Source organism: Ostrinia nubilalis, chromosome 8, assembly GCF_963855985.1.
Source record: "Ostrinia nubilalis chromosome 8, ilOstNubi1.1, whole genome shotgun sequence".
In the NCBI taxonomy this organism is placed as follows: Eukaryota; Metazoa; Arthropoda; class Insecta; order Lepidoptera; family Crambidae; genus Ostrinia; species Ostrinia nubilalis.
The window spans coordinates 15379186-15391555 of NC_087095.1; positions in this window are offsets into that span (position 1 = coordinate 15379186).

Genomic DNA, 12370 nt, shown 5'->3' on the forward strand with positions numbered 1-12370 from the left:
ATAAGCAAAAGTGTAATCCTTAATTCATGTATTATTAATAATAATAAGTTATTACAAAAATATATGAAAGACAAGAGTGAAATAACAGTAGTTAGATTTAATTGAAATTTCATCGATAAATGAAATAGTGACTACTATAATAGTGAGTACAAAATATTGTTTTAAAGCCATGTAAATCAAACCTAAAGAATACCTTACTAAAATAATGTAACCTACTTATAGATTTTAGATTTCTTTGATTTAAAAAGTAAGTTAACAAGATGTTTATCAAGTGTAAGTTATCTGTTGATTAGTTTTTAATTAATTTGTAGATAAATCGTATTATTTAAAATCTAAAATGCGGTCTAATTTGCAAGATATTCGAAAAAAAAAAACCACTGAATTGTCCACCATTCCTTTTTTATTACATAGTAAATAAGTAATTATAGTAAATGTGGAAAGATAATAACTTTCTATAAAATGTTTGTGCAAAGTTTCGGGACACATAATCGTAGTAGTTAATACTATTGACCTAGATCTCCGTGTCTATTTCTCGCATCTTACCTGTTGTATTAATTAGTCAAGTAACCTAATTTACAGCAGGCGAATCCGTCTCTCAATCCAATAAGCGAATCCAAGAGGGATTTTTAATGTAAATAGAAACAATCAAAAGTTCTGAATTGTTTCTATTTACATTAAAATCCATCCTAGATTGACTTATTTGATTGGCATTATGACTAACGCAAGTATTTACAAACTTTACTGCGTGAATACTTGTGCGTGGACGCACAGGATGATACACGAACCAATCACAGAGCTCTATTCAACGCTGAGCGTTCGATTTGCTGCTTCACTTACGCAAGCATCGTTTGTGAATACGGGCGATAGTGTCGGACCATCGCTTTTTTCCGCAAATAAAGAACTCAAGTCTGTGAATTTCAGTGTATTACTTTGTTAATAAAGCGAGCTTTACTTTTATTAAGAAGACTAATAGTTAATTTGAAAAAAAACTGTTTGTCTCTTGATTATATTGGTGGCATAAATCCTTATAATTTTGTTAATTCAATCTAAAAATTTAGTCTTTTTTTAATTAAAAAAATTAAAACGGTTTTTTTATTGTCTTCTAGCCGTCAGTAAATAATGGAAATGAAAGAAAATAATCAAAACTGACTTTGATACTGTCAATCCACTATGTATTGTGAACCATAGTCGTCGCCTTAGTACCGTGTCAATAATAATGATAGTGTTGTACATAACCATGTGCTTTGTATACTGTCTGTTCATCTGTTTCCGAGGACGGTTTGCGTAAATAAAATAGTAATTTCAATTTTTGGATTTTTACTAACACCCTGTATAAGTTTACACACAGCTCAGACTAATGGGCAAATTTCTATTATACCTACCAATTTTTTTAGTATATCCATCTCTATCACTAATACCAATAGTGAAAGGGAGGGACGAACAAATTCTTAATACAGAAAAGACGTTAGTGTACAAGGACAGATCCATAAAGAACAGTTTATAAATTAAATCAGGTCAATTAGTTTAGAACTTTGATAAAATGGCCTGATATTGAATAACTTTCACAACAATAATTTACTTCAGACAACGAATTCTCAAATTTGTGACACCCCGATTTCAAGAGGAGAATCGCCTTGAATCCTAAAATCGATATAACCAATAAACAAGAGTTTAGGTGAGGTGTCTGGATGCGGGCGACGCAGGACCGGTTTTTGTTGAAATCCATGGGGGAGGCCTTTGTCCATGAGTGGACGTCATTCGGCTGAAACGAACAAACGAACAATAATTTAAAAAAATACTATTAACATTAACCCCCACCAACTAAGCCAAGTTTTGCTACGGCTCTAATGGCACGGTTTTTTTTCACCTGCCTGGACAGCGTGGGGAGTATAAACCAAATCATCCACATTCCTCTGGTAAATTAGCGAGGCACATACCCCTGCAGTGGAGTTTACAATATTGACGTGATGATGACGATGATACTATTGAAATAAAAAATAACAAATGAACGTCTGTTTTTCCAAAACATCCAAATCCCCAAGTAGGTACATTGCCAGGTGGAAAAACAAGTAATCAGTGAAAATAAAGGGCAACGGTACAATTTGGCGGAGGTGATAGTGTCGTGACAACAACCATTAACCAAAAATAGTCAAGGCTGAAGGAATCATAGATAAATAATCACGGGTTGACGGCGTGATAAATGAACCAAATTGTTTTGGATTGACTTTTCAAGCAGGAAATGTGAAATCGTATATCTTACTTATAAACATCACACAGTATTTTATAGGGACCTGCGACCAAAATGAAGCATTGTACGAACCTAATGTCAATAAGAAGGAAAAGAAGTTAAATGTAGAGTCACAAAAGATTTGCAAAAGAAAAAATCAAATTTTGGAAAAAATAAGTATGAGTAAATCAAAACCCCCTTATTAATAAAAGTTACACCCTAGTTGAACTCAAGCTTAAATTGTCATTTAGTACGGAAATGTCTTTTTATTAACACGTTGAGTGCGAAACCAGGTCTATAGACCTTGTGTACGTTTCGCTTACCGTGCGGCTAAGAAAATTATAGTCTTCCTTGTCGTGCGAAAGGCATAACTTCAATTGGGTCCGGTGTAGGAAAGTGATGAATATATATCTATGATGTATTCTTAAAATAGAATCCAATGATGTACCTACCTTAATACCAGGTTTTTAGACCTGGTACCGCACGGAAGTAATAAAATGTCTTCACAATGCGAAACCAGGTCGAAGCACCTTGTACCCTGCGCACCTGGTACCGCACCCCACGCTAGCTTCGTGCAGCCAGTGTTGTCTCGCATTCGTAAGAAACGCACATGTCGACATGGCGTCAAGAGAAACAAACAAAATCAAAACTGCAAATTGATTATAATTTAATTTGTTGCTAATTTAAATAATGTTTTTCGTGACAAACATTTGAAGTTGTAACTAAATGTTATTAAATAATATGTTTTCTTTAAATATAGCTTATTTAAGTATTTATGCACGTATATCTTATTTGTAAAATATTTAGACTAAATTATTAAAACATCTTTGTTTGTTACTTTTTTAAATTTTTATTAAAACTTAATTTAAACTATCGATATTTGTATTTCACATCCCTAGAATACCCACCAAACTTCCCTACTTCAGTGCGGCACAGGGTGCATAAGCCTTGTATTTTGAATATAGCTATAATTTTTATACTAAACAAGTTATTCACGAACGCCTTCAGGTGTATGTCAATAAATGCATTATTATTAATATTCAAAGAAAAAAAACACAATATCTATTAACATGAAGCCAAAAATAAAATTAATATATCTTAAATATTACAAGGTCTTTAAGCCTTGTGCCGCCACAATGTAAGTTTTAATACCAGGTTTACTGACCTTGTACCGAAGGAATGGAAAGTATTAGAAAGTTACTGCCGCAGCAAAGGTGTTAATAAGGGGGATGTCTAACTTTATTTTATTTTATTTGATGATTTTAAAATTCAAGCATTCCAATTTCTCTCACACTAAAGAATATTTACTATGTCCTATGTGTAACAATTTTTAATAACTAATAACGTGAGTCGTTCATAATTCATTCAACCGCACCGTACCCGTGTTACGGAAACGTGGCGTACGAAGATAGAACCATTGTGCCATCGTACACCCCGTGAGATATACAGTTGTCATTGAACATCCGAGCAGGCCCGCTCGATGTCTGGTGCGAGTGATAGGCTTTTGTTTTATGTGAGGATTTAGTGGGCAGAGCACATAGTACGCAGAACTGACGGCCGATGGGGCAGCAAGGTTCTGGAGTGGAGGCCGCGTACCGGAAAACGCAGCGTGGGACGTCCATCCACAAGGTAGACCGACGACATCATAAAGATAGCAGGAAGGCGCTGGACGCAGGTCGCTACCAACCGGGCAACATGGAAAGCATTGGGGGAGGCCTATGTTCAGCAGTGGACGTCCTATGGCTGAGATGATAATGATGATGAGGATTTAGACTTTAATGATGATTATGAACGTTTAAATTTTAAGGCCTGGTTTTTTGATTCGTAGTTAAAATAACTAATAGTCAAATTTGACAGATGTCAAATGACAAGTGGTTAAATATCAGAAAAAAATGTTTTTCGAACAATGGTTAGCTTGACTTTTAGTACATTTTTTAACTATTTGTTTACATTTTGTTAATATTTAACCATTAGTAGCAAAATTTAACAATTAGTTATTTTAACTAAGATTCAAAAAACTGGGCCTAAGACACAATGACACCCTTCAACATATTTTTTTCTTGTCTGTATACTCAATTCTGAATCACGATATGTTTTTCAATTCATTATCAATCAATTTGAGTCTGAAGTCGCTAAGTCCAACAGTTGGGAGTAAGATAGCCAGTTCCCCTGTGGTTGAGGATTTGGGTGAAGCTCGCTTCCACCTTCGGCGGGTACATTTCTTGCCATCAGGTGAGAATGGTGAGATGTAGCTTCCTCATTGTCGATAAAAAAAATTGATAGTAAACTTTTAGAAAGGACATGCCAGCTTGGTCTTACATAAGCGTCTTAATAAAAACATTAACATTTATTCCAATTCGGTCACAAGCGTATTCTTAAACGTCACGATCATAACTCACGTCAACATACCAATTACAATCCACACTAAGTTTCGCCTCCAATTTTGCTCATTGTCCCACATTCACACCTCCACCGCTCACGCCTACTGCCTTGTACCCTCGTCACGTCAAGACAACAATACAGGGTGTTCTGAGCGCTTTAATTTGTTTACCATTGTATCGGTAGCGGTGCAACAGTGAAACTTGAATGGTATACAGTTACCCATGTATTGTACACCCATGTGTACAATGGTTTTTGCATGGAACTGGGCTAGGGCGTTTAGGTCAAATGGTGGCTGCCAAACCTATATCAACACCAGTATTTAAAATAAACCTATAGAATATTAAAAGGTCCGAAAACTTCCTTGAAAAAAAAAGGTCCGCAGTTTGAAATACCCTTGACCATTTTTCTACTGTAATACATATAATCGTAAAGAAATAAAGCGTTATTTACATAAAAGCCAACATTGCGAAGGCCAAAAGGTCACGGTGTAGATACATTTAGTGCCTACCAGAAAATTAAAAAAGGAAAATCATAACCTACCTGCAATGGATTGGGGTGACCAATAATGTTCAGTTTTAAAGGACATTCGTAAGTTTATTTTTGTACGCAGTATCTTAAGACTTCTAAGCGACAATAACCCAACGTGTTGGTGTTGGACTGCCGATTTGAGATCCGAGGAGTATGCTTCAATCCCCGTGGAGCGCCGGACTTTTATGGTAAAGCCACTCCTGACACAAACTTATAATACTTATATTTAGCGTACATTGGAGAGTATTACACACTTTAAACGATTCGAATCTGTCTCAAATGACACTAGGTTATCTAAAGGAGTAGGAGACTATTAACATTATAAATGTTACGGTTAATGTGATAAATTGAAAATTATTAATAAAAACCGGTTATTATGAATAATTACCGACAGTCGCGGTAAAAGTGATAAATTAATCACATTTAACAGTTATTATTTAATAATTCAACCTTAGTACTAACAAATTTCATAAAAGAGAACAACATCTTGTGTACGTGCTTGTGTACAGCCAAACTTTTGAATGTTTTGATATCATATATTAATATAATTTGGCATAATGAGTTTGGAATGTTTCTTGCATAATATTGCTTTTCCATGATGCCTATAACATAATGTTTTGATTTAAAGTGAAAAATAAGTTAAGGTGCGGCGGAGGTGGCCCTTGGGCCACCCCTAAGCCGCCTATTTAGTTTTATACACACATAAATGACCTCATATTAATCACATTTACCAAATCATGCGGTAATTATTCATAATAACCGGCGATTATTCATAATTTTCACATTTATCACTTTGACCGTAACATAAACACTATTTGGCCACCCTACTAGCTCGATCGTCCTTTGTATCAACACACACGTCAAAGTATTAAACGAACAATGATAGCAAGCAAAAGGCATGCGTGTTCATTACCATTCATTGGCTAATTCGCGGCAGACGAGACAAAGGCCTAAGATCCGTTACACATTGTTTTGAGACAATGTGCTGTAATTACCACTGCTGGTGTCGCGTAATAATGCTGTTTGTAAGTATGTTATGTAGAAAACAAATGAGAGTATCTATGCATCTTTACATTGTTACAGTTAGTAGCAGGCAGGCTTAAGGCTTGGTATTTCTGCTAAAGTAGGTATTTCGCGCTGTCAAAATCTGCGCGCGCAATACTTCGCCGAAGACAGCGCGCCAAAGAGCTCTCGCGGCTACACAGTATAGAAATACGCAGTTTAGAAATACGCAGTTGGTTAGGTTAGGTTGACTTCCTTCCGTTCAAGCGTCACACTCACAGCACTTTCTAATACAAATCATATCCAAGTGATACAAATTAAAACAACTTCCAAAAATTTTGGGAATATATTTTAGAATCGAATAAACATTATAACTGCCAAAGTAAACACGGTTCAAAGAGGCGTGGCGTCACCCGACCTTCCAGAAGTTCCGCGCCGGCTAAAAGAATTTCAAGATTACGTCACCCGACCTATCGGTAGATCCTCGGGAGCTTGAGCGATTGGAAAAACATTTTATGATCAGTTACTCGTAGTAGCGATTATTAATTTAGAGCTTGGATAATAAATTATAGTTGTTGCAATTCACAAAGCTTTGCATGTGCTTTGCATTTGCTTTGCAGTACACGCATCAATTTTGTTCAGTCTTTTTGTTTATTAATAAATAAAAATATCATACTAAAATTGCATACATATTTGTTTGTATTGGTCTGGGTGTTTTCTTTCCATAATGTATAACGTATTTACGGGGCTCTGTATCGAAAATCACTATGAGCAATAAGCATCACACACGGTTACCTAAAGTGCATTACCGCAGCAAAAAGCTTGCCATCTTAAATGAACGGTATAATATCGAGATTTCGTCAGTACAGTTGCGAACAAAGGTGTTTGTGTAGTTGAGTTGAGAGGTCAGATTATTGAAATAATAAAACGAACATTTTATTTTTTTAAATACATTTTAAAAATAATTTACATTACAGATAACAATGAGAGGATGACATTGCAAGGTGGTGCCAGTCCAGTCTTAAATCCGTTGATATATGCTGCATCTGCCATGTTTTTGGCTAAAAGATTCTTCTATCTTGCAGTTTAGACTTTTATTACAGACCTCAGACAGTATTTTTGGAAAACTTTTACGCATGGTGGAGGAAGGGACGCTCTAGAGACTCAAGTCTAGAAGGAGTCACATGAACTCCAAGTTTTAAATCCGTTGACATCTGCTGCATCTGCCATCTTTTTGGCTAGAAGATTCTTCTATCTTGCAGCTTAGACCTTTAGCTACAGACCTTAGACAGTATTTTTGAAACATTCTTACGCATGGTGGAGGAAGGGACGCTCTAGAGCAGTGGTTCTTAACCGGTGGTCCGCGGACCACTGGTGGTCCCTGGAGGCATTCCAAGTGGTCCACGATGTGCACTTGCACACCTTGGTCAAAACCACTTTTAACTGATTTTTGCAGTCAAACTGGTTTTGACCGATTATGAGGTGGTCCTTGACAAGACAGAAATGTTAAGAACCACTGCTCTAGAGACTCAAAACTACAAGGATACACATGAACTCCAGTTTTAAATCCGTTGATATCTGCTGCATCTGCCATGTTTTTGGCTATAAGATTCTTCTATCTTACGGCTTAGACCTTTAGCTACAGACCTTAGACAGTATTTTTGTGAAAATTCTTACGCATGGTGGAGGAAGGGACGCTCTAGACACTCAAGTCTACAAGGAGTCACATCAACTCCAGTTTTAAATCCGTTGACATCTGCTGCATCTGCCATCTTTTTGGTTAGAAGATTCTTCCATCTTGCAGCGTAGACTAGGGCTTGAATACCGGAATTCCGGAATTTCGTAACTCCGGAATTTCGGATAGATTTTTTCCGATATTTCAATTCCGGAACTGAAGCCAATATCGTATTCCGATATTGAAATTTTTCATAAATTATTTTAAGTTTTCAAAACGTTTAAGTATCAAAATAGGTCCTTATAACATATAAGGAAGTCCTTAAGATATGTATTCGCAACTTTAGTACTAATAATAATATTAAAGAGGCAATAGAGCGGAACCAAAGCTCCAACATGTTCACTAGAGACAACTCTAAGGCCTCAGCCTCGAATTTAGCGGGCAGCGGCGCGGGAGCGGGGCGGGCAACGCAGACCCGTTCTCGAAACAAGCGGGTAGCTCGCGCGGCGCTTTAGCGGCGAAGTGTTGTGTTCGGGGTTGTGTTGTCGAGATATTTGTTTTTATTCGCAAACGAAATGTCTGAACAACGGTGACAATTTTATTTCGATTCAAATTTATTCCTAACGCTCGATTTATTGTGCGCAAAAGAAGGAGTGCGCTGCCCGCTCGTTGCCCACTCCCGCGCCGCTGTTTTCGAGAACCGGTCTATTTGATTTTACGCATAAATAAGATCCTGCCGCTCCCGCGCCGCTACCGCCGCCGCCCCGCTGCCCGCTAAATTCGAGGCTGAGGCCTAATGGGCGAAGCCAGCTGAAGACAGCGGATGATAGTGTAAATTCAACAAAAGCTGAGGGTTCTGGGTGGGATCGAAAAAATTTTATGGACAGCTATATTATACCTCGGTCACCAAACCTGTTAATAGCTCAGCCACAGGATAGTTCCAAGAGCTAAGCTAACTCGACACTATACCGAAGATATCCCGACCCGGACATCAGCCCTTACGAGATTAGGATGGCTCTCAAACAGCTAAAGAACAACAAGGCACCGGGTGATGATGACGGAATAACCTCGGAGCTTCTGAACGCGGCTGGTGATAAGCCGATACTGAAAGTCCTTCAGAGACTGTAACTCCGTCTTACTCCAGGGAATAATGCCAGAGGCACTGAACAAAGGCTTGGTGGTGTTTTTATTTAAGAAAGGGGTAAAAGCATTATTAAGGAATTACAGACCCATCTGGGTTCTGACTCTGAGTCATATCTATAAGCTGTTTTTGAGATCCATCACTAATAGTCTCGCGCGTATGTTCGATGACTTATAGTCTCTCGAGGAAGCCAGTTATCGAAAAGTTTACACTACCATATACCGCATCTATACGCTACGGCAAGTTATACAGAAGACTGAAGAGTCTAACTTGCCTATATGCTTGACGTTCTTAGACTATGAGAAGGTCTTTGAGCCTGGCTGAGCACGAGGGCGATTCCTCGTGCTCGGCACAGGCAGGGAGATGTAATAATACGTTCGGGAAACTAATAAGCATCTTTTCGACCAAAACACCTCAGTGCCTAAAAACGAAAGTCTACAATCAGTGTGTGTTACCAGTAGTGATGACATACGGTTCGGAAACGTGGCCTCTTACTAGGCCTTATAATAAGCTCAAAGTTGCACACCATAGTATGGAGAATGATATGCTCGGTGTTTCTTTTGGAGATCGAACCATAAATGAGGAGATTCGTAAACGAACTAAAGTCGCCTGACATATAGCGATCGGATTAGCAAGCTAAAGTGGCAATGGGCAGGGCACATAGTACGTAGAACAGACGGCCGATGGGGCAAGGTTCTGGAGTGGAGGCTATATACGTGTACGTGTTTGTCGGGAGGCGCTTTCTTTTTTTAACCAACTCCGGAACTAGAACCGGAATTCCGGAGTTGAGTGTCCAATATCGGAAATCAGTTCCGGAATTGAAAACCATCCGATATTGCAAGCCCTAGCGTAGACCTTTAGCTACAGACCTTAGACAGTATTTTTGCGAAAATTCTTACGCATGGTGGAGGAAGGGATGCTCTAGACACTCAAGTCTACAAGGAGTCACATGAACTCCAGTTTTACATCCGTTGACATCTGCTGCATCTGCCATCTTTTTGACTAGAAGATTCTTCTATCTTACAGCTTAGACCTTTAGCTACAGACCTTAGACCAGGGTTTCCCAATTTTTTTTTGCCAAGGAACCCTAATTGATTATACCTTTCCTAGCGGAACTCCCGTACTACTCCGCCCGCACGCCCTGCCCCTCCCTTGTGCGTAAACAAGTCGGTGTGAGCGAACAACGTCGGTCACGAAACGTGGATAATATTTTTTACGGAACCCTTGCGGCCTTTCCACGGAACCCCAGGGTTCCGCGGACCACCATTCGGGAACCGCTGCCTTAGACAGTATTTTTTATTATTTATTTGTGTCAGTGTGCTCTTCTAAAGAGTGTAAGACGATAGTATGTAGGTAGGTACTATTAAAATGTAATTTTAACTCATTGGTTTTGTCTCATATTTTGTTTTCGTTTAAAAGGATGCGAACGATTTAAATTTCAATAGGTAGACTGAATTGAATTTAAGCTTTCTCCAGTAACACTGATATTATTATACTGTGACTCATCAAAGTCATCATTGTCAAAAATATTGACAAATCGCGAACTGTCACGGCCAAAAAACTGACACGCGTCCGTCCTCTGTAAGCGCCACCGCGCGACTGATTGAGATTGTCCAAGCCGTCATGGACGATTTTTTCCACATTTTTTAACATAGTAACTAAATAAGACGCAATATAAAAATTTCATCCGTTAAAAGCCCTCAAGTTATTTCTGTACTTTAGTTTAGTAAAAGATTTAGAATCTCAAATCGCTTATTTTAAAAATAAAACCATAAATAGAAACCGAATAGAGGTAACTTTGGGAATTTATTCTATCGAGTCAACTTCATCAAATCGTGTTTCCATCCGTTAATAGCCCTAGAAAATATCCTCAACTATGCCCAATAAAAATCTTAGCCTTTAATTTTACTTTTTAGTACCTCAAAAATGAAAAATGAAAACCTCATTTTCGCCATTTTCTCTGCTACCCGGCCTTAAGCTGAGTTGCACCACCTAACTTTGACCGTAACCGGTGTATTTTGTATGGAGTTTGACAGATTTTTGACGTTTTTTAAAGTCAAAGTAAGATGGTACAACCCAGCCTTAGTAAAAGAAAACTGAGGGGGATAAAAACGTTTATCGCTATGACAAAATGTATATCTTAATCCATAACAATAATGTTAACAGCATTGTTGTGTTCCGGCAGTTAGAGGTAAGATAGCCAGTTCCTCCGTGGTTGAGGATTCCGGGTGAAGCTCGCTTCCACCTTCGGCTGATCGTCACTTACCATCAGGTGAGATACAGGCCAAGAGCTTCCTCGTTGTGGATTAAAAAAAACTTAAAAATATGTTTCTAGATATATTCGAGCCCGGTCGCTAACGTAGGACAATTAGGGAATCCCGAACATTGCAAAAAATCTTAATATGCATAAAGTTCCGTTTGTATCAGTCTGGGTGTTTCCATGCAGGTAGGTATTTAAAACATACATCGAATTACGAGTATCTGAGGGCACGGCAGTGCCCCCACCAAGTCGAGCAAAAAAGCGGCACGGCCGTACCATCCTTTTCTCGAAGCAATTCAGGCCATTTTCGACCGCCTGTAACTTCGTTGTGGATAAAACTGGAAGGCTGAATTTTCATTAGCTATGCAGGCATTGTAAAGACACGGTATATTTAAAATTTCATTCAATTTGAACCAGTAGTTTAAGAATTATAACGGGTCAAAGTTACTTAATTTTGTCACTCACTGACTCACTGACTCACCGATCATCAAAACTCTAAGGCACTTCTAGAAGACCTAGAAGCTTCAAATTCGGAATATAAGTAGTGTTTGGTGTATGAATCAAGGAAAAACTAAAATATTTGGGGGCACGGTGGCGCAACCGCCAAGTCGAGTAAAATTTTTCAATTTCGGTCCAGTTTTCTAGATACATAACTGCTGTCTACAAAATACAAAAAGAAATGAGATCCCATCAAAAACAATACTTGTCAAAAAAACCAAGTCTCGCAACTCAGTTGTTCTACGGTAAAAAGTTGTGAGATCCATGTAATACCAAGTCCAGGCCAGGAAATTTTTAACGTTTTACATAAATATATTGACTTGGCCATCGCATGAAAACACGTGTAAATTAAATTATTTAGTGCGATGGCCAAGTCAATAATTTATGTAAAACGTTAAAGATTTCCTGGCCTGGACTTGGTATTACATGGATCTCACAACTTTTTACCGTAGAACAACTGAGTTGCGAGACTTGGTTTTTTTGACAAGTATTGTTTTTGATGGGATACTGTTGTCTAGTGCCCATAGTCAAAGTTTTATTTAGTTTAGAAAAAGTGTAAAATTATTTCTATAATAAGTAATAACAAAATATACCTACCGTAATCCATAGAAGGATCGCATTGTGACAGCTCTTAAAAATAATAATCATTAAACAGTG